The sequence below is a fragment of the Numenius arquata genome, chromosome 7, assembly GCF_964106895.1.
Source record: "Numenius arquata chromosome 7, bNumArq3.hap1.1, whole genome shotgun sequence".
NCBI classification, from domain to species: domain Eukaryota; kingdom Metazoa; phylum Chordata; class Aves; order Charadriiformes; family Scolopacidae; genus Numenius; species Numenius arquata.
The window spans coordinates 47,630,340-47,653,055 of NC_133582.1; positions in this window are offsets into that span (position 1 = coordinate 47,630,340).

A 22,716-nucleotide genomic window follows, 5' to 3' on the forward strand; every position below is an offset into this window, starting at 1 on the left:
GCAATATTGTCTCCCAGGACGTGCCCAGAACTACTCTGGGTTTGAGTTGTTTTGCTCTATGGGAACAAGGACTGTTTCCCGTTTCTCATCTGCCCAGTCCTAAGCCTCATTATAATCTCTTTTCCCTATTTAAGTAGTTATTGCCTGGCTTCTAATTCTAAAAGTAGAATAAATTAATAAAAACTGGAAATTGCTATCACTGATATAGGGAAAATATAAACTGGCCATGTGTTTGTCCTGGAGGTTTTAGCTGAAAAAACTGGAGCATAACTGTTGTCATTGTCTAAAACTTCTGTAGCTGCTGGTAATTTACATTAATTAAGCATGCAAATAGATGACATAAACAACAAATTGGCCTCAGCATTAACAGTTTTCCTCCCACATTCTCTGACAAGCAGAAGTGGTATAATGGTATGGAAGGGACCTAATTCATCCTAATTCTGATCTTCCTCTGGAGCAGAAGGAATCCAGCTGGGCTGCTGGTGGTGTTAGTAATTTTGACACATGGAAGATTTTGCATTTAATATACTTTCAGATAAAGACTACTCGATTTCTTCTTTCTTTAGCATCATTTACAGCAAAACAAAATGTGATGAGAATTAGGGTATTGCTGGTCAATCACATTACCTCCAACATCCAGAGTTCCTTTTTTGTAGGAGGAAACAGACCTTATGGTTTATAGGAGGCGACAAACTAGTGCAAACTATTTCTAGGTAATGCACAAGAATCCTGGTTGTATATTTTACTGCCCTGAAAGGACCATCTTGTTGGAGCTCCGGAAATTAGTACTTAAGATTATTGATCTGTTTTCTCTCTGGCCATGGTAGAGAATGTGTGAGTCAGAAAAATTTATAATAACAATAGTCATTTATTTCTAGACATATTCTTGTTTTACAGCTGAACAAAATGAATAAAGAATTGCTCATATTTAAATATCTATGTATAGTCACCACAGTTCTCCAGAGAGCTATAGATCACACCTATAGGTCACCCCTATAGATCACACCTACCCTTACATTTTACCCATCTTTCCCTGCTAGATCTCACAATCTGCCTCAGCCCCAGAGCCCCTGTCTTACTTCCCCACAGCTGCCCCATATTGTCCCGCAGGCCATTTGTTCTGTCTCACGCTTTGCTCATCTTTTGGTCATGTCATGCATGCTGTTTGCTAATTGCATGGTGGGTACACTAATCCATGTCTCTTACTCGTTTATGTGAGGGGGGCTACTTCTCGACTGCTCATGGGCCTCTGCAACATCACTTGCAATATAACTCTGGGTAAATTATTAAGCTGTGTTTCATCAGTAGCTTAACTTTTTTGACTAGTGCTTTTTCTCTGCAAATCTATTTCTACAACTCTACGATGCTGAACCTTGCTCTTGTCTTCATCCCTGTACATATTCGCTGTATGTAAGTCAGTGGTTGTAGACTAGAACCGTGCATTGGTGCTCTTGTTGCTTCCTCATCCACAGATTGCTGCAAGTTTTACGTATTTGGAGTTAGATTTGCTTATTTTGATTGGCAGTATCATTCATGTGGTTTTGTACCATCTCTTCTAAGTGGAACTTAGACACAAGTGCAAATTCTACCTTATTTTGAGGTCAGAATGTTCCCCTGTGCTTTGCCAGTACATTTGTTCACCAGAGCACTGTCAGAAGCCAATGGAAAGCAAACCCAGATAAAGCATGTTTAGTAGTTAAGAAAAATTGTCTCAGATATTAGCTTGGCTCCACTCACGGCCTTTTAACTTCAAATATAAGAAAGAAAAGTCTCATATTTAATATAGAGTGAAAATGAAAACAAACACAGCTGTATTCTACAGTCTTTATTTGACCAAATTATTTACTGTTGCAAAATCTCCAAAACCTTTTATTATTTAGCTTTGCTGTATCAGGGGCTGATCATTTTTCTTACATAGCTTTCTGCTTCACAAAACCACAATAAAATCATTTGATCCCATATGCTATAAGCCCAAAGTAAGAATTTCTCCCATAATAATTCAAGATTTTTCTTCAAAGTTTTCATGTTTCAAGATGTGAAGACAAATACAAGTAGGTTATTTTAATACTGATTTGATTTTGTGTAATTTTTTTATATCTTATGTATGAGCTCTAGAGACTCCAGTGATTCTGACACAGCCTAGAGTTTTTAAAGATTAGTCCTAGGGAATTTCTGTGTGACCATTGCATAAAATATATGTTCTTAAGTAATCAGCTGTGTTATAATTTCCTGTCAAAACTGCAGACACTGTGAATTTGCTATGAATGCACTGCAGCAAGAACTACTGGAAGAGTCAGGCAGCAGCCTGGATTTCAAGGAATTAAAGTTAAGCAGAGAGTCATACTTGCATTTTCTTGCTCTAATCTAGGCCTGTTTGAAGTGATGATATCTGGAGAGAAAGGCCTTGACTTCTACTTATACTGAGGAAAAATCAGTGTCTGTTAAGTGCAGACTCGAGTGGTAGGGCAGGCATGAGTTTCTTCAGAGAGGAAAGAGATGATTAGTGCCTGCCATTTGGGACAGACAATTCCTAAGGCTTGCAGGCTGCTCTTTTTGTTGTTGTCTAGTAGCGTATAAGGGCAGCTAAGCTCTGTGAAAGATGGAAGGAATATGGCCATGGACTTTGCCTTTGGTTAGATAGGAAAATAGCTATGCAAAAACCTGAAAGGCTATATATATATATAATGTATGGAGACATTATTTCTGTTTAACCTCAGATTCCCAGTGCTTGGATCTTAGTTAATTTTATCACGGTCTATTTGGAACATCTTTCTAGGCAGTGTCCACGGGGAGCACTGCTGGAACTTACTTTAATATTTGTGCAGAAGGTACTGAAATGCAAGTTCTGATCTGAAGCCATCTTGTCCAAATTCTGCTTCTTCCAAATACTGTGTGGTGATGACTGCAGAGACTCTGAATGAGCTGGTGCTCTAAAAATGAGTCTGACTGCACCCAGTGAACCACAATGACCTCCTTAATAAAATATGCAGTTGAAAACTTGATGTTGAACTGCACCATGTATAATGGCCTTGCTGGTTTTACAACATGCCAGGCCATTTTTATAAAAATAGTAGACTGTATTTTAAAAAAATAAAATTGGCATGTATGTACATTGACAGCCATCTTCACAGGAAATCTTACATCTTTGTATTAAAAAAAAAAAAAAAGATAATATTCTTTAAAGAGATCCAGTGCTTTAATCCATTTTGGCCTTGTGGAATCTCTGAGATTGCAGTGGAGTATCTAGAGTCTTTGGTGAGATGTAATGAAATCTTCACGCTGAGGTAACTTTCTTGGTTAATAGCATGGTGGGAGAGAATCCATTATGTATTAAATCTATCTTTGTCTCTGTGGAGACATTCATTTTAAAGTAACATTTTAATCATGGCTGCAGCCCGCAGGGGAAAAAGAAGATACCCAGAGCTGAATAATGCATGTCCAACTACCAAAGGGGATGCTCTATTAACTCTGATTTACATATGACTGCTTGTTTAAATTTGTAATATCACCATTCAGATGGCATTTTGGAAAGGTGAAGACCCGGTTTAGGGCCTACCATAATTCAAGGAGTAAATGAACAGAGTTTAAAAAACATTATTTGAAAGCTCATATTGTCAAAATAAAGCTGACTCCAACCATGATCACTTTTCCAATAAATCATTTTCCAGGGTCCTTTGCCTACCTCTTTGGCTTAGAAATTGTTTGCTGGATATTCTTTATTGTGTCTGTTTTGGTGGACCCTTAGCAATTTTAGGGTCAGAAATACTGAATATCAGTGGAAAATTAGAATTTAACACACCTCATTATAGGCACCCAATTATTTTACCCGTTTTCTTGCCGGATCAAGTAGTTCTTCTCAGTTCAGTTTGGCCAGTTGTTTTGAGTTAATTGGTCTATGAAGAGTGTTCCTAAATTTAGTTTTCAGTAGTATCTCCTGGCTTTTCAGGACTGTGTGCACAGAGGGAGACATTTTGCCATTCTGGCAGTATTTGTACATTACTGATGGTGTCTGCTGTAGCTCGGGAACGGCTGGTTAAAGACTTCCTTCCCACTTGCTGGTCTGGCACTGCCTTCACTGACAGCTCTTCAGCTCTGAGCACTGAACTGCCCACTCTTGCCTTTGTGAGCAATTGCCAGATCCAGTGGCACTTACTGCTGGGTAGAGGCAGCTAACGGTGCCATATACACTCAAAATGTAAGAGCTTATTCAGAATAGTTACAAAGTAATCTCTATGAGAATACTTTCAGGATTTGTTTTATGAGCTGGAAGCAGTGAACACTGTTATAAATGCTAGCATATAACACTCTGAGAGGAATAATTGCAGCACATAGTTACTTATGTTAATACTATCACATTATCTTGTGATAGCTGTGCAATTAAATGAGTCACCACTACGCCAAAACCTCATTTGTCTCCAAGCACCCCACAAATATGCTGCATTCACTGTCTGTGCTTCGGTCTGATAGCTTTTTAGTCATTGCATTCTCTTTGTGTTTGGAGAACAACAGAGCTGTGGAGCATTTAAAAATACGGAGCACAGTGTTTGAAATTTAATAATAGAAGGATATTAATTTAATGAATGGTTTTCCCCAAATGTATTTAAGAAGATACTTTTCTGAATTATATTTATATAGCAAAGTCTGAACCTTAAAAGACTATTTCAAGAACAAAAACACTGCTGTGAAACAGCAGCCTGTATTCTTTTTGTCCTCTACGCAGACTACAGCCTGCATACTCCATATTCCACTGAAACAAATCCCATTGGCACCGTTTATCTGTCTTCAGATATTTCCAGAAATATCTGTGGAACTTGTGTGCTGAGCAATACTGGAACATCCTAAAGGAATATTCCACCTGAAGAATGGTCAGCTCTTGACTTCTGGTAGGGAAAAAAAAAAAAAAAAAAAAAAAAAGGAAGGAGCCTAGGATAGCAAACACAGAGAGGAAAAAGCTCATGCTTGTTGGGGGAAGCAGGTGTCAGATAACAAAATTATTTTTCCCTTTTGTGTTACAATAAACGTAACAGATCTTTGCTGGAGAAATTGTATCACAAATGTGGAAGAAAACTGATAAAAAAGAATTGCTTTTCCTTGCACAGTGTCTCTTCCATATTTTTTTTTTTTTCCTTATTAGAATCTGCAGTTTGTTTTTTGTTTACTGAAAGATATCTCTCTGGCCTGGAAACACAGCTAGGTCTAAATGTGGGTAGCAATTACACAACTTCCACCTAAATCATTACAGAACCAGAACATAGCCTTAATGCAAGTCAGAGCTGAGTACAAGCACAACAGCTCCTCTCCTGGTTGCTGTAGCAGCTCAAAAAACAACTGAGGAAAAACAAAGGAAAACACAGTTAAACAGTACTTGAGAAAATGTTCCCTGTGGCCTCAGGACAGTGTTCTGTTACGGTCAGATGCTGTTAAGGTTTAATAAAACAGAGAAATCGGGAGTGGTACATTTATACTGCAGAGTTTAATTGTGACCTTTCATATTTAGGCAATATTTTTTCCCATTCCAGGAATTAAATATAGTAGAGAGACACTGCTCAATGTGACATCAAGTATCGTTCTTCCCCTGAAGAAATAAATGTGAATGATGAAAGCAGGAATGTGGAAATAAAAGTGTTACTTCCACACTTATAATGCCAGCTAGCACTTGTTACCAAACTTGTGAAAATAACACGATTTACTGCAATAGTTTACACTTGACTAGTGAGGTATAAAATATCTTTATCTTATAGCCATATAAACTATGGTTAAATTAGGCAGAAGAGACACACAGAGCAGTTCCCACAAAAGGATTAGGAATACAAAAGCTTTAGGAATACAAGAGGCAGAAGCAGAACATCCTGTTCAGAGTATGTTGAATGGAATGGAAGCAAAAGGAATTAAACCAAAAAGAGGATGAGGCAGCTCACCTTCTGGGTAATTCTTAATCCAAAACAGAAGTTGATTTAGGCTGAGGCTATACAAACCCTTTATTACCCTGCAGCATTTTGACTGATAATAAAAGAGGGACCCTAAATGTGAGCATAGTAAAACAATATCTGATTACTCTGACCACTCAGATTTGCACTGAAACAACAAAAGCTTTCATTTAAACAGTATCATTTGATTTGTATCCTCTCACCTACCTAATTATTAACATTGAATACCAGAAATTTCAAGGCTTGGTTTGCGTTATTTTCACATCTGGATTAGTCAGACACCTGAGGTGAGAGTATTCACTATTCTTCTCTTTGAGAGAGATGGGGATATTGAACTTTCCCTTCCAGATATAGAAATTAGTGGTGCAAAAATAAAGCAACAGACTAAACAGCTGAAAACAGCCTGAGCTGAAAAAACATCTCAACTGAATTACACTTTTCCCATTTCCCTGATGTGATAAACCTTACACTCTTACAAGATCTGTCTTTTAAATGGAAAATCAAATGGAAAACCTCAGCACTTTGGGGTTTTTTTATACACCATGAAATATTGAACAAAAAAGAGGTCATAAGCCATTTTGTTGACTTTATAGGTCTCCTGAGACTTCTTCAAGCTCTCTTCTTGATTGCTGCTGTACATCTGGAGTGAGAGTCAGCCAGAGACAAGATGGCAGGTGTAAGTTGCTCTTGGAGATGTAATACATTTTCCTCCACAGCATGCAAGACAAACACTTCCATTCCTGTTTCCACCAGAAGGATGAAAAAAACTTTATGAGCCATGCTCTTGCCCGCAAAAGCCAATTGCATTTTCCCAGAAGTTTCAACATGACCAGGAATTCCTCCTATAAATTAAAATATACACCATTTTTTGTTGGATGTAAAAAAATTATTTTTAAGAACTACCAGGAAAAAGAAAGATTTCACATCTTCTCCTAAAATAACTTCTTTATTTAATGTAGTAATTGCTTGTGTAAAAAGACTAAATCACAGGAATCAAGGCTTTTGAAAATAAGCATAGAAAAAGTGAGATGTATGCTAAAATGAAAAACATCTATGTCTATAGCAACAGCAATCAAGTTACTCAGAAAACATAGTCCATGATAAGCTTGTGAGAGACAAGCTTTCTAACTGAAAGTTAGAATCCTTCATAGCATGAACACTGCTAAAATCAGCTTTATTTGACTCAGCTTTTTCTAAAGAGTATCACCAGATGGCACTGTAGGAGAGAAAAAGAAAATGTTTTAAGAAGCCCATGGCAAGTATGATAAACATTCTTTTTCATTATTTGGGCACTTGTGCATTGCTGATATAGTCTTTTCCATCCTAGTATATGTGCAGCTTTCTTATATTAAACATTTCTCTTCCTATGTTATCAGTTATTAATTTTACTACTCTGGAAAGTTATTGGGGAGAGAAATGAATGTCTTGAAATCTGGATGTGACTCACATTCAGCAGAAGTGCAATGTAGGAGTTGATGGACTGAAATGATTTTGTTTTGCTTAGCAAATCCGTAAGACTTCAATATGCAATTCAGTGATAGTAAAACCTCTGTGGTCAGTTTCGATCTCACATTCTTTTTTAATTTATTTGCTTTAACCAGCACTGCTTTCAAAATTAACCTCTCTAAATTGCAGCTGTCTGCACTCCCAGATCTCCTAACACTTTTATAATTTTCCTCATATTCACAAAAAATTTTGCAGCTAACTGTGCAAACCCTGAGAGCAAGTCCAGACTGTAGGAGAGGAAGCCCATCAGTCCAAGCCCTACTGACCTACTCAGTACGGTTCAGACCAGCTGGAGGGTGATTTACTCTGTGCTATCTTATCTGAGATCTGATTGATTCTCCTTTCATTGACAAGTTGGTCAAATTCCCCAAGAAACAAAGCAGGGTTCTGGGAGAAACTAACAACACACAGATGTTATTAGAAATCGTAATTAAAAAGAAATTCCTATGTTATGAGGATTTGCCTAGGAACCAAAAGACAGTATCAAAGGATATGTATCTCCTATTAGGCTATTATGTATTATTGAAATATGCAAATCATGGCTATTAAGGAGGAATTAAAAGGAGCAGCCAAAGGAGTAAAAAGTTTGCAGGTGGCATGCTGATTGTTTAAAGATGCTATACCAGAGGCTAATAGCAAACATTTACTAGTTATCAAAAAAGACTTTAAAAGGACCACACGCACACAGAAAGCTGGCATGATTAAACAGAAATGTGAAAACGGCTGTTAGAAATAACAGTCAGTCTTCAAAAAGTGGAAATTATGTTGAAATGAGGAAAACAGAAAAGAACATAAACTCTTCCACATTTAATATAAATCCTTTATAATGTGGGCCAAAAATATTTTGAGGAATAACTTCTGATAAGCATAAGAATGAATAATAAAACTTTTTCTAAACACATCAGAAGCATGAATTGTGCCAGGCAGTTTATAGGCATTCTATAATGTTTGGAATATAAAAGGAGCGTTTTAAAAAGATAAGCCCAGAGCAGAAATGCTGAATTAATTTTTCACATTAATGTTCTCCATGGACAAGCTTGGGCAGGTTTCCACAGCGGAACCTTTTTTATGGGGCCAAGTCAAAGAAATTATCTTGAATTGAAGTGTCAGAGAAGAAATTTCAGATTAAATAGAACCAAATGGTAACAAATCACCTAGATTAGATCAGGTTTGCAAAACACTTCTAAAGGAAGTCTGATATATGTGACAAATTATTAACTGCAATGAAGCTCAACATGTAGATTGGCCTCTGTTGCAAAGGAATGGAATGTGGCAAATGTGATGTTCCTTTTGTTTTTAAATTCAGGGGGAGCTCAGGAGTTGCAGACCAATAAGACTGACCTCTGCACAGAGCAAGCTGACGCTAGCTGTGATGAAAAATGGGCAAACTTATAGCTAAACATGACATACAAAAGGAAACTTGATAAAACTTTTGCAAAGGGAGAGTGCAGGGCACAAATCATCAGAGTTCATTGAAAGAATCCCCATGTAGGTGAATGAGAATGATTTAGATGATACATTAAAGATGTATTTCCAAAAACTTTCAGCAAGATCCTTCACCAAAGCATGCTGAAGAAAGCAAGCATGAGATAAAGCATGTTTTCTCAGGTGTTCATATGTAAGTGAAAGAAAAACTTCAGAAATCAGGGTAGGGAATGAAAGGATAGTGTTCCTTTTTCAAAATGGCAGTGGTTTACCTTTGAAGGTCCCTTCCAGCCCAGATGATTCTATGATTCTATGATTCTACTCATAGGTGTTCTTCAAGATTTTATGCTCTCTCCTGTGCTACATTACGTTTTGAATATTTTGGAAAAGAAGTAAATGGTGAAGTCATAAGATCACTAGATGATACAAACCAAGAACCATTTGCAATGGGATACATAATGTTCTCTTAATACAGAGCAATTTGGCAGTAAATGCTGGAAGAAATTCAATGTTAAATTCAGAGTAGTACCCATGGGGACAAGAAAAGCCTCATTAGAATTATACAAGTGCATCTCTAAATAACTACAGAAGGAGGTGTCTGAGTTCTTGGAGAGATAGTGTATGCAAATGTCAGATTAATACTCAGCAATGGAAAACAAACAAAACCCCAAAGTATTAGGAGAATGAAATGGCCAATAAAACAGAAACAATGATGCAATTATAATCATGATGCAATTTGCAGATCCAGATGTATACATTTGACCCACATTTTGAAAACTGTGCATTGTTCTAGTCGTGTTTATAAAAAACACTGTAGAACTACGAAAGATAGTAATGATGACAGTATGTGTGACCAAAAATAAGGAATGGCTTCCATAAAACATGAAACTTAATAGAATAGGGATACTTTAATTGGATAAGAAATAACTGTTTGGGATACGATGTAACAGAGGTCATAAAATTATTAGTGGCACGGAAAAAATGAATATGGAAGGATTCTTCCCTTTCTCTCTGTCCTGGTTTGAGGTAAAACAGAACCAGTTTTCTGTTCAGTAATTTTACGTTTCAGCTAAGCCTCTTCTAACTAACTAACTCTCTGAAATTAACGGCATATTTTTCAGACAGTGTCCACTCCTAGCAGATAAGGTCTGATGTTTATAGTGAAAACTGAGGAGTGGTATGCTGAGAGGCTCCTGCTTATACTTATTGCTATAACAGCTGACTTCAGCTGACTTTGTTATGTACCAAGTTGGAGGGACAGAAGCAGAAGAGCATAGAGGGATCACACCTGTGGGGAGGAGCGGACAGGACAGGGCACCCAAACCTGACCAATGGGGTATTCCATCCCATGTGCAACATGCTGAGTATAAAGCTGAGGGATCAAAGGGGTCAGTCTCTTTCTTCAATGGCAGGTGTCTGAGGAGGACCCTGTCTATTCATCTGCCTTTGATCCCAATCCATGCATTCCTGAATCCAGTTCCTGAGTTCAGCTCTCGTCCGTCGCTGAGTCCAGTCTGGGACTTTCCCAGTGCCTGCCAGTGACTTCATCATCATCCTGGGAGCAGGATATGGTTTTGTATACATTGTATGTATTTATTTTCTTTTTTTTTTTATATTATTATCTTTTTATTATTAATATTTCATTACAATAATTTTAGTTTTCCATCCATAAGTCTCTCTCTATCTCATTCTTCTCTCCCTTGGGAGAGAAGTTGGAGAGAGCATCTGTCATTCATTCTAGTGGCCAGCCCAGCCCAAACCACGACACTCTCACAGAGTAAGAACTGGGTTGCCTGCGATGCCAGTGGCGGATGGTAGGTTCAAAATCAAGAGAAGGGAGTATTTTTTTATTTGCTGTGGAACAGTATGAACTGTCTCAGAAGCAACTCGTGCTCTATGGAGATTTGAAAAAGCCTGCAGAGACAAAAGGATTTTATCTAAACAGCTAAAGTGTACCTCAGTCAAGTATAAACAAATGTGATTGTCTACTGTTTATGAAAGATAAACAGTGGCTTCAGGGAGCTCTGTTGTGAGAGGGCAATGAAATCCATAGGCCTGAGGAAATGTTGTGGTGTGTTCATCTAAGAAAGGAGTCTATCAGTTTCACTGTTCAGTTTTACCACTCTTATTCACAATAGTCACATCCCAGTCAAAAGTTGCCAGTATCCTAGGAAAACATGAAGGAATTTTTCACTAAAATGTTAACCATTACTACTGGATAGGATGCATTCCAGCCCAATTTTGCAATATGTAAATAAGTAGATCTAGTCCACGGTAGCTTCAATACCCAACAGATAGAACAACATTCCTTCTATGCACAACAGACAGAACTAGGTCCTGCCACAAGATTTCTCCCATCCTAAAGTACAAGCCAGACGTGTGACTCACCAATTTCCAGTGGTAGCTGTCTCTTTGCATGGGAGTCCCACTAGAGACAATGAACATTCAAGTCTTCTTTGGCACCACAGGCTTGTTGTCTTTGCTACAAAGTTAACTTGAGTTAAAGAGATATCTCTATGCAATTTCTATGCAGATGTTTTTGTTCAAGACAGCACAAGAGGAGTTAATGCAATGTAGATTACAATTTAACTCTGCAGTGAAAACAAATTCTACAACCTAAGCATCAGTCTTTTCCCAACTTACAGCTTTTACTCTTTAACTGAATAAACATCTTTTGTGAAAAACAAAGTGCTAGACTCTATGAGATACAGCCTGAAAGACTAAGATAAATGTGTGCACAATTAGTGCAGGAGATTGTGAAGCTCGTGCAGTCCAGAAACCATTTTAGAGGCATAAGTTCAGGACTATGTCTAAGCTGCGTCCTGGGGTTACTTATATTTTTATAGATTTTTAGCAAATGCAGGTAAAGGATTAGAAAGTTACTGCTGAGAACCCTAGCCAACTAAGACCTTAGTTATGATAACAGAAAAAAGAGTAGGATGATATATGGAATGGCTTACCTCTGACACAGAGAGGTCATCTGGTTTTGTTAAGGACATAGTAAAGCAATAAACATTGTTACATGTGAATCTGCTAAATCAGAGTCTGTGTAGAATGGGAAATAGAAGTGCATTATCATAAAATTCCCTGAAAAGACATTTATAAGGTCATGATATGCTGACACCAAGCATTTTAATATAAGGTTAAAATCTTATAATAATACATTTGATAACTCTAATGAGCCTTTCTACTGGAAAAAATATTTATCTGTAATATTTACCTTAAAAAATGGTAAACTTCAAATGCATTGTGGCATACATTACCACTATAACTTAAAATTAATGTATACATTAGATAGTTACAAGGCAAAAAGAGGCATTTTTTTGACTAATGGAATGGTAGTTCCTCTGTCTTCTTTCACTTTTTCCTGCAGAGTGAAAGTCATTGTGAATATGAGAGAGGAACAACCCATTAAGAGGTTTAGCCTCTTAACTTCAGCTTTACTTCTGCTATGCAAGCATAATATATCCCATGCTAGTTGATGACTTTCCTGGGTTCTTCAGAAGGATGAACATGAAAAAGAAAAAGAAAGTCTGGCATTTTGAGCAGACTTTGTCTAGCAACCAATGTTCCTATTAAAGGCTGAACTGTGTTATTTCAAGCTGTAGCATATATACCTCACCAAATAAGGGACTAGCCAACTCATGTAAAAGAATAACCTGCCTCTGAGCAGAACTTATTAGCTTGGGCACAGTTCCACATTAGCGTGTCCAAACAGTTTTTGGATTGAATGTATCTTCCATTTTGCACCTTAGAAAATGAGCTAAGCTGTTCCACAACTGTCTCCACCTGACTACATAGACATGCCTTCATAGTATAGCTTGGACCAAGGCCCTTCCCCAGCTTGCTGACACAAGTTGGCTGTCATCTACACTTACTTCCCAGACGATGTGAAGCAGCTGCAGCAATTTGAGTTCGATATCTATATTTACTTGAAAGTCATTAGATGAGCACTAGATAAGCACTCAAGAACACATAGCATGGTTTCTGAATTTTGTAGGTTTTGTGTGAAAGTACACAGCTTTCTCTGCTTGCTTAATTCCTTGAAATAAGGATTGTCTGAAAAACAATTGCAGGTAAAACCAAAGACAGAAAAAGAGGTAGAAATTCCTGTTAAGCCCTATGGATCAATCTCCAGTGAAACACAGACCGTCCTTGCATAAAGTTTAGAAACTCTTCTCATAAAAAACACATCTTCGTCTGTGGACATCTATAGTTCGGAAGAGAAGAACCATCCCATTTGACAGAGAGCCTGCAGGGACTCTGCTCTGGTGAGTGGCTGCGTTGCATTCGGTAATCCTTTCAGTTCTGGGAGGCTTTACAGAGAATGTGCACCTTCCCAAATCCCCAGTTCTTGAGAGCATACGCTTCAGTCTGTTCTGTTCCTCTTCTGCCTTTCTTCTCAAAACCCAAGGCATTTTGGGTTTGACATCTGGAATGTATGTGACAATTTCAGCATTATGGGGACATTTGTATAACTATGTGATTGCACGCTACAGAGGAAATTGATGCAAGCCCAAAGCAAAGAAGGCCACATAAACAAGGGAAACATTAGAAAGAAAAGTAAAGATAGGGTTCGGCAGCCAAAAAAAAAAAAAAAAAAAATTGCCCTCAAAGAAATAAGGAAAGAGAAGGGGGAACGGAGGAGGAAGAAAGAAGAAACAGTTTAAATAAGATATTGATTACAAAGTTGCTTCATTGTTCAAGTTTGGCAGTGTAAGAGGAAGGGGAAAAGAGCTTTTTGGAATGCCACATGAACATTAATATGGATGGCCTCATAAAAGTAAATCTGGGTTTCTCAAGGGAGAAGAGTGCAAACACTTCTTTGCCATTTAAAGCTGAAGTTCATGTGGAGGAGGGTCACAAAAGTCATCAGTCTGTGTACCATGGGTATTCAATAGACCAAATAGTTTTGGCAGTGTGCCTGCTCAGAGGAGTGTGTCGGTGCCGCTTGCTGGGTTATGTAAGGGGGGACACTACAGCCGAGGCAGTGAAGCGGGAAGCCTGAAACGTTCCAAAAGACCAACTGGGATTTCCCCTGCTGCTATTGTCACAGCGTAGCCACTATTTTTAATTTAACCAGTATAAATGAATTTACTTGTGGGATCTTAAAACATGTTAGATTTTAACCACACTAATTCCCTGACCAGTGGGGAGAAAGCTGGGAGACTAAGTAACACAACCATGTCTGCCTCATGCAGTGTTGTGATGCTTGGTGATGGGGGGAAATACTTGGCTGTGGTGCAAAGGTGGTAGAAAGCCAACTGAAGCTGGCAACTCTGCTTGCATAAACCAGAAATTAGTTTAGCCAACAGTCTTCAGGGATGCATCATAAAACAATGGAGAGGGCAGCGTGATGAAATCAGTTATTACAGCAGAGGGATGGGGACCAGGGCGCCTTGATTTCCAGTGTTGTCCAAGTTATACACTGAGGACTGAGTCCTGCCAGGTACTAAATGTCTTCTAACTTAAGTTCCTGTCTATTCAGGATCTTGCTGTGTGGCCTTTCCACCTTCACGTGCTTTAACCAAGCACTTGGACTACAAATACAGTTCAAGATATTATTGGCTTGTAAACTAGAGGTTTTGCTGAATCATTGTTTCTAGGTTAAAAGCACTATGTAAACAGACAAAAAGAGTTTTACAAGTAAGTTTTTGAGAACTTGGTTCCAATAAGACACATTTTCACATTATTTTTTGAGTGGCAATTATATGCTGCAGTAACATAAATCCCGTGACACATCTCTGCAGGATGTATTTCCACATGATAAATATTCAAAACCATATTAGCTGTACCACGGCTGAGTTGCTGAGGAGAGGACTCGGTAACAAAGACAGTGAAGTGTAAGAAGTCATACATTAGTCACATATGAAGCTAGAACTAACAGTTCCTGGAGGCTGGCCCAGTGTACTTTTCCTTCGGCCAAAGGGTAAATTCGAGGGTAAAACAGAAATAAAAAGTTTGAACTTGTCCATAGTTACTTGAATTCCAGTGCTGAATACGTGACCTAGCATATGCGTGACTCAAGAGATGCAGAGGAATTTGGGACAATGTGATGAGTACTGGTACATTCTGGAAAGTTAGGAAGTGACTAACAAGTACTAATATGCACTTGCAAATAATTGTTTTCCAGAGATTTATAATTTGTTCCATGATTTTCATGGGACATCCCATCATGATCTCCAGCTCCAGTACTTGTGTCCCCATTAATTCCCTTGTTTAATCATTCCTACTTCTCTCTGTCCTCCCTGACCCCTAAATCCTACTATCTCCACATCATAAATTCCTCACCCAGTTTTTCTTTCTTTCCACAAGCTTCCAGTTCATTTTTATACCAGGTTTTCTCAGGAGTTTCCTCATGTATCAACTTCACACCCATTTGTACCCTGCATTTATATCAGGCAGCTTCATCCTCTACCTATAACAAAAAGTGAGAGGAAAAAAAAAAAGACGGATAAAACCCCAGGAAGAACAAGCTCTTGGTTCTGATCTGTAAAATCCCAAAGCTGCAACTGTAGGTAGGAAAAGCTCTGTCATTCCTGGCTGAGAGTATTGTTGTACCCTTTGAAATTTCAGGTACAAAGTGCCAGTGAGTCCCTCCTGAGCACTGATGAAGAGATTTTTCAAAGATTTGGACCCTGGTCAAGCTTGGTAGGCTTTTCACTGAACCTGGGAAAGGATATATCCATTGCACAGAAATTGTACCCTTACAAATTTTAGATCACTTTTCCAAGGTGTGAAGTGCTGCAGCTGTTCAGAGAAAAGGTTGTGAACAGACACAAACCCATGTAGTTTGGAGGAGACAGGAAAGGAAGAAGAGAGTGAGAGAATGAAGGAGGAATCGAGGCAGAGAGGGAAGGGAAGGAAAGGTGATTTGGTCTGCAGCAAACACATATGACTGTATAAAATTCAAATGTGTGAAAATTCAATGGTAAAATAGCAAACAGTTTAAGTACTGCTAAGTTATAGCAACAGAATATAGGGTATTATCATAGAAAGTGTCAGGCAAACTTAGTCATAGATGCTACTATCAGCACTGTCTCTTGCTGCAATTCACACATAGTAAACTCATACTTTTTCTGTCATAGTTAGATTTTACGTTCCTGAAACGCATCATAGGGTGATATTTTTCTTGAATGCTTATGGCCAAAAAAATCTTACTGTTGATCCTTGTGTTTTAAATATCACTTTACCATTTTAAAATTAGTGCTGTGTAAACAGCAGAGGAATTAGTATAATACTGTGGGAAATGCTAATCCATTCATGTACCAAGGTTTTGTCAGATTGCTAAATGCAGGAGCTTCAGCTACGACTTTAAAATCATTGACCCTTCTTTCTCTGCGGGCCTGATCCTGCAAAGTATCAATTGCTTTCTACAAAGCAAGCCCCAAATCTGTCAAAACCTTGTGACTCAGGTACTCAGCCCCTGGAGTACTGAGCCTCAATACATCAATTTTATTTCGATTCTGTGTTTGGTCTCTTAAAAGTCCAGTCCTTTGTCATTATAGTTTTTGTTCACGTATATTCAGTTTGCAGACACTGTTTCTGTTGATCACATAAAACTTTGGCATGACTCCGAGTAAAACATGCAGTATTATGCACTGTTTACCAGATGTGGATTAACTAAATGGTGCTTGTGTTCCTAGAAATCAAGATCCAAAAATGTACGTATGCATAGTCATTCAATATAGCAAACCATATTTTAACATGGGATCTATTTAATCAACCATTTGCCAGATCAGGGAAACATAGTTTTATGTGAGAAATTAGTCTGTATGAGATAATTTGTATTTTTCAGATTTTCCCAGGTTCTTATATTAAATGTCATAATTTTTTTCATTTTTTCTTTCATCTGGAACATCACAAAGTGCTAGACAAACTGTAACACTGAGCAGTAGAACATTTCTACGATGAGATGTGGCAAATACTCAGCGACAAATGGAGAATCTGTGTGCCATTTAAAGACAAATTTTAAAAAAACCCAACAACAACAAAAAACCAACCCAGGATCAAGTTGAAACTATTGGGACTATTAACTCCCTGGATGTGAACCTTTGACTCGCCTTGTACCGTTCTGATATTTCAACTGAAGAATTCAGTTATTTTACAGAAAGGATGGGGTGGCACTTAAGAAGCCACGTAAAGTCCTGAGCAGGAACACACTGTGTGAAAATCCCTAGAGACCTCTGCTAGTGCCTCTCGGGCCTGACTTTATGGCAGATGTGCCCTGGTTTGAGGACCCAAACCACGGCAAGATGCTACTAGGCAAGGTCAGTTCTGTGTAGTTTTGCAATGTGAACAATCACCCCACAGAAACCGTGTTATTATTTTTTGTAATTAATAATTATTCTTGGTTTAATGGAGTTTTACAAAATACACATTGAAATACATTCATTGCCATGCGAGCTCTCAAAATCAAATTAATCTAGCTGTGTTGAAGGCAGAGTCTACCCCTCTTTCTGGGGGCAGTCTGTCATGCACTTTGAGAACGGTTTTAAGGGAGGGGAGAGTGTTGGTGTGGGCAGGATGCTGGAATGGCTCCAAACACAGCAGTACGGCAGGGCTGTCACACTTCTGGTGGCACCTGGCAGTTTTGCTGGAGACGTCGTTGTGTATGTCTCTGCTCTGAACTAAGAGCCTGGGTTGATGAGCTCCTGAGGGACAATGCCCACACTAACCTCTTTGCTTCCTGACCAAGACTCCCAAGCTTTCAATTCCTCTGGTTCCCATGGCCAAAGCCTGCAAATACTACAAAACCCTCTGCTCCTTTCATCCAAACCCTTTTAACCTCCAAATGTCTTTTCCACTGGCAAGTCTGCCATTCCTTCCAGCTTCCCAATTCTCATCCTCCAGCCCTGCAACAGCCACAGGGCCCCCAGTGAGGAGCCTCCTTCTCCTTATAGCCTTTACCCTGTCCCTTCCTAACTCTCCCCCCAAGAGCTCCCACCCCAGCCTGCTGCTCCTCCTGCTCTGCATGTCCATTTGCTGCTAGTCCCCCACCTACTGCACTCCCTTGCCTTCTTCTTGGCTGCCAGGCCCACCTGTGCATGTCCCCTCCCTACTTGTCCACCAAGCAAGGCTTAGCTCCTCTTCTGATAGCGTTTCACAAGTGCAGGCTCCAGATGTGCTTCCTGGAACTCCTCTCTGAGGGCAGAATTGGAGGATGTATTCCGGGAAGAAAAAAAAGTCATATAGGTGATCCCACCTCAGTGTAAAAGGAGGCAGGAATCATGAAAATGAACAGTGTAGAAAAAAAACCTGGAAAGAACGTGTATCTAGTGAGCATGGGGAGGAGAGAGATGGAATTTCGGAACCTGAGAGAAGATAGTGTTGGTATCAGAGACTGAGAGTTCAGGTGATTTTGATGAGGTGACAGATGAAGGTAAGGAATGGAGGGAAGGAAACAGATGTGCTGAGGCACATTAGGAAGGTTGTTTCATTCTTGTAATCATGGAAAACTGTGAGGGAAAGATAGGACTCATGTTTTGTTTGCTTTTACCTAAACTAGACTGAACAGCATTATCCTGTGCTGGAAGGGGAATGTGTTTGGTCAAGGACAAATGCTGTAATCAGTGGCATCCAGGAGATCTCGTGTTGGACACCATCAGCAGGAGTCTGCTGGATGTGATGCCACTGCCTTTCAGACACAAAATCATTTGCTTTTCAAAAGTGTCTTTGTGAGACACTGATAAGTCCAAGCAAGGAGAGATTTGACAGGTACTTTGTGAAGTGTCACGGCTGCTCGTGCTTGGCAACAGTACACCCGTGTTGTGACACAGCTGCACAGAGCTTGCAGCTACATCCCTAGCTGACTTTTCATTCTTTGTTCAAGCTGATTCAAGCTAACTCTTGATTCTTTGTTCTGTATCATGCAATTGCATGGCTGCACTCGCTATATCTATTATCTGTATCCTCTTTTTTTCTGTAGCTATGATCCTAGGTCTGTGTGAATATCTTTCCACTGTAACTTGCCTTTTTTGCTTCTGGCTTCCATTTTCGTGACACTAGAGGGTGACAAAGATCCAAACGAGAACCACAATGGAACCATTTAGAACTGGAAACTTGAAATTCAGAGGAAATTCTTAAAACTAACAAATCTTCCAGTAGAACGGCCATGACGATTCAGCGCTGCTAATGGCTACTTAATAGAAGCTAGTGACACTTTATAGAAGCTTGTTTGATTCAGACCAACCCTGAACCAGATTGTTCAAAATTAAGAAGGTGGTAACCAGATTCTCTGGGACTTTTCCAAGACAGAGTTGAAAAGAATTTGCAAATTTGAAGTAGTGACAGGAAATCTGTGTTTTTAGAAGGTGTGAAATAGAGAGAAGAGAAAAACACATCAAATTTAGGCACTAAAAGTACTGTTTCTAATATGAACAGCGGTTTTCTGTTATAGAATTATGTAGAAAAATAAAACTTTTCTGTATGTGATATTGTTTACAAACATGAATACATTGGTTAGGAAGTGAAAAAGGTCCAATTCCTGCCTTTACAATGCTGAGGAAACCAATCTCCTTTTCTAAAGCAATTTTATGCTTTGCTACTGCATTTTTATGGGCATACAATTTAGTTTGCACATGAAAACAGGGTTTGGATATCTATTGGTTTCTTGTAAGCACATACATGGCAAGAGATTCAGGATCAAATAAACTGTTTTCACTTCCAGATGCTGTAGCAATCATGTCAGGCTCTGCATCACTTGAAATGTGGTCCATTATGTATGCTAAGTATTTAAATTATTTAAAAATAATAAGAAATTCTCTCTTGAGTTCATTTCCTTAACTTTATTTGCAGATTCAAAGTAACTATTTAAGTGGAATTTGCACAATATTACCAGCTCCCAAGGCTTTATCATGAAATTTGATAGAAAGTGTAATGTACTGGCACTCAGAAGTATGTAAATCTCAGCTTTCATTTCTAAAAAATATTTCCAGGCTGCAAGACAGCGGAAAAAGAGTGGAAAAAATATGAACCTAAATTTCCAGCATCTGAAGTGTCATGAAAAGAAACTCCCTTTGTTATTTTAAAATGTTACTTTGAATTTTATTGTTGTTTTAAAAATTTTTAGGCAGTCTTGTGATGTTTGTGCTTTCATTCATGACTCTCAGGGCTTGCTGTTGGCAATATGGCATGCAAATGGCACTAATCTGTGCTAGCGGGGATCGCTGACAGCAGTGAGGGATTTACCCCACCCTTTAAAATGAGCAAAAGACACGTAAACCAGTCTGATGGAAACTTTGGGAAGAAATAAGAGATTTGGTTAAAGATTCTGGCTGCTCTAAGCACTTGGCCAAAAGCAACGATGTTTAGTGGTCAGAATAAGACAGAGACTGTAACGTTTGCTGTCGCCAGAACTGAGCCAGCACTTTGCCTGACAGAGCCAAACCGCCTTTATCCTCCCCTCGCCCTCTGCAGAGGCGCCCTCCTGGAAGAATACAGCAGCTTTAGGCAGATAGGCTGTGATGCCATTTGTATGGCATCTCTGCACAAGACCAAGTAAAGGTTAGAGAGAAGGTGCGATTCCCCCGAGGGAGGAGAATAGCGCCACACAGACTGTAACATGCACGTTCCCCACTCTGGAGAGCCTCTGTGGGAGAAGGGCCGGTCACATCCTTTGGGGCCCCATGTGCTTGTTGGGTGAATCAAAGAGGGCAGAACCCTCGTGTAGCACATGGGAGTGGAAGAGAGGCCCTTTGCATGCTTTCATCGTCCACCTTTTGCTTCAGTTTTCTCTCTGAAATAGTATTCCTGCCATAAAAACTTTTGTAACGTGTTTTGAGATCTTTATGGTCCAACAGAAACACTGGTAAAAAGCTGAAGAGGAAGAAGTTGCTGTTGTAGGTGTGTGTAGACCGAGCAACAAGGCCTGAAGTCATCACGTCTTACTGTAGGTGCTCAACCACAATGGGTGTGCTGGGGCTGAAGCTGCCTTTGGTCTCTAGATAAGCAGTGACTGGAGAGTGACCGGAGCCTTTGGCCTTGAACTGCCCCTTCTGACCAAGTCTGTAATTTGTCTTAATGCCCTCTTTGCTGCTGAAAGCTACACCGTAAAGCATTCTTAAGAAAATATACATGTAAGCATTGCTTTGAGTAACTTTCCGAGTGTACTGACAGTCCTGACTGATTCTCAGTAGTGAAAAATGAAGGGGGAGCCATCCAGCAGTTGGCCTAAGAGGAAGAGAAGGAGTTGCTTTCGTGCAGTGCAAGGACTCAGCCCTAGGAAAAGCAGGCAATGGCAATTAGATAGGAAAGGCAGTCAATAGCAATTAGATAATCACATAGATGGTTGGCATACCCACTGGTGGTTTTGGTGCAGTAAAGAGCAATAACACTAATGTGCTCAAGATGCTGTCCAGAGAGAATAATCTGCATTGGTATCTCAAAGACTGTGTCCAAGGGAATATAAATGGAAGTCAATGAAAAGGGGAGCAACTCAAAGCTCAGGGCAGGTGAGGAGCATATGATTTTGCTATGCAATCTGGGCCTCTGACTTGTATATGCAGGACTTTCAAAAGAACTGTAGGTGACAGATGCCAAAAAAACATGGTTAAAATAATGCTGTTGAGGAGAATGGAAAGGCATTTGTGTTTGGTTTGCTGGCAGCTTTTTTGTTACACTGTTTTCTTTATTTTAATAAGCTGCTGAGGCTATGGGTAGGTATGTGGACAATCATGAGATATCTGAGGTATCTGGTAAGAGTTTATCATCAGCCCTGCGGGTGGGAAGTGCTTCCTGTGAGGCTGCACACTCACTGCTGATGGGGAGAAGCACAGAGACGTGTCCCCCCTCGCAGAGAGCAGATGGCAGAGGAACATCCGCAGGAGCCAGCTGTGGTCCAGATCACCACCCTCACATAGGAGCTACTGGGCCAACACTACCGATGTTACAAAGCAGTAGACCACCAGATTTTTCAATGTGTGCTGTAGAAGTCTGTTTTCACTCACACAAATGGTCCCTGGGAAAGGGCTTTGCTGTGTTTGACACAAGCCTCCAGTGGAAGGTATGAATGCAACATCTTGCCAGTTTGTTTTATTCAACAAGCTTATTTTCTTTTGCCATTTAAAGGAAAATGCCTACTCCCTCTCAGACAGTTCCTGTCTGTGGCTATTCTATTTTTCAGTAGGAAGATAGAAGGCTTTCCCAAACCCACAGTCTCCAGACATTTGCATTTTGCTTTCTTTCTCCTAATTCTTCACTACTTACCTGCCAAAAAATAACTGCCAGTATATTTTTCTTCTCTGACCATTGTTTGTGAGAGATTAAAATTAATTATCTGTATCTTGACATGTAGAAATCTAGAATATTCTCCACCTTCCTCTAAGCAACATTATGCTTTGGCATGGGTTGCAAATTGTTCAGCATTATTAATGTCAGTGCTTAAAAAGTTTACCTAATCCTGTGCTTTGCATAGAAACTACACAGACACAGCATATTCTTCCAGGAACACATAAAATATGGTTCTAAAGATATTTAATAAAGATCTCAAGAATATATAATACAGAAAATCAATAAGGACCTTGTAAAGTCTGAGTACATTTGCTTTTTAGAATCTTACAGGAAGATGATACACTTGCTGGTTTGATTTCTACAATTATTTTAAGAGTCCATCAATTTTTTAAATGATCTGAATAAGCATTGTGTTAAACTGCACAAAGCCTCATAGTGATAAATTTCTTAAATTCATCACTGTCATCCAGCCCTGTGCCACCAGCTTGGAAACTTTGATCTTGAGCTTTTAAGTCAAAGATAAAGACATTAAGAAGAAGCTGTTTCGTAACTACGTAGTGATTTGATGGTTAGTGTCATGATTCTTTGCTGACATATACTGTTTGTCAACCCTGTAGCCTTTGTGAGC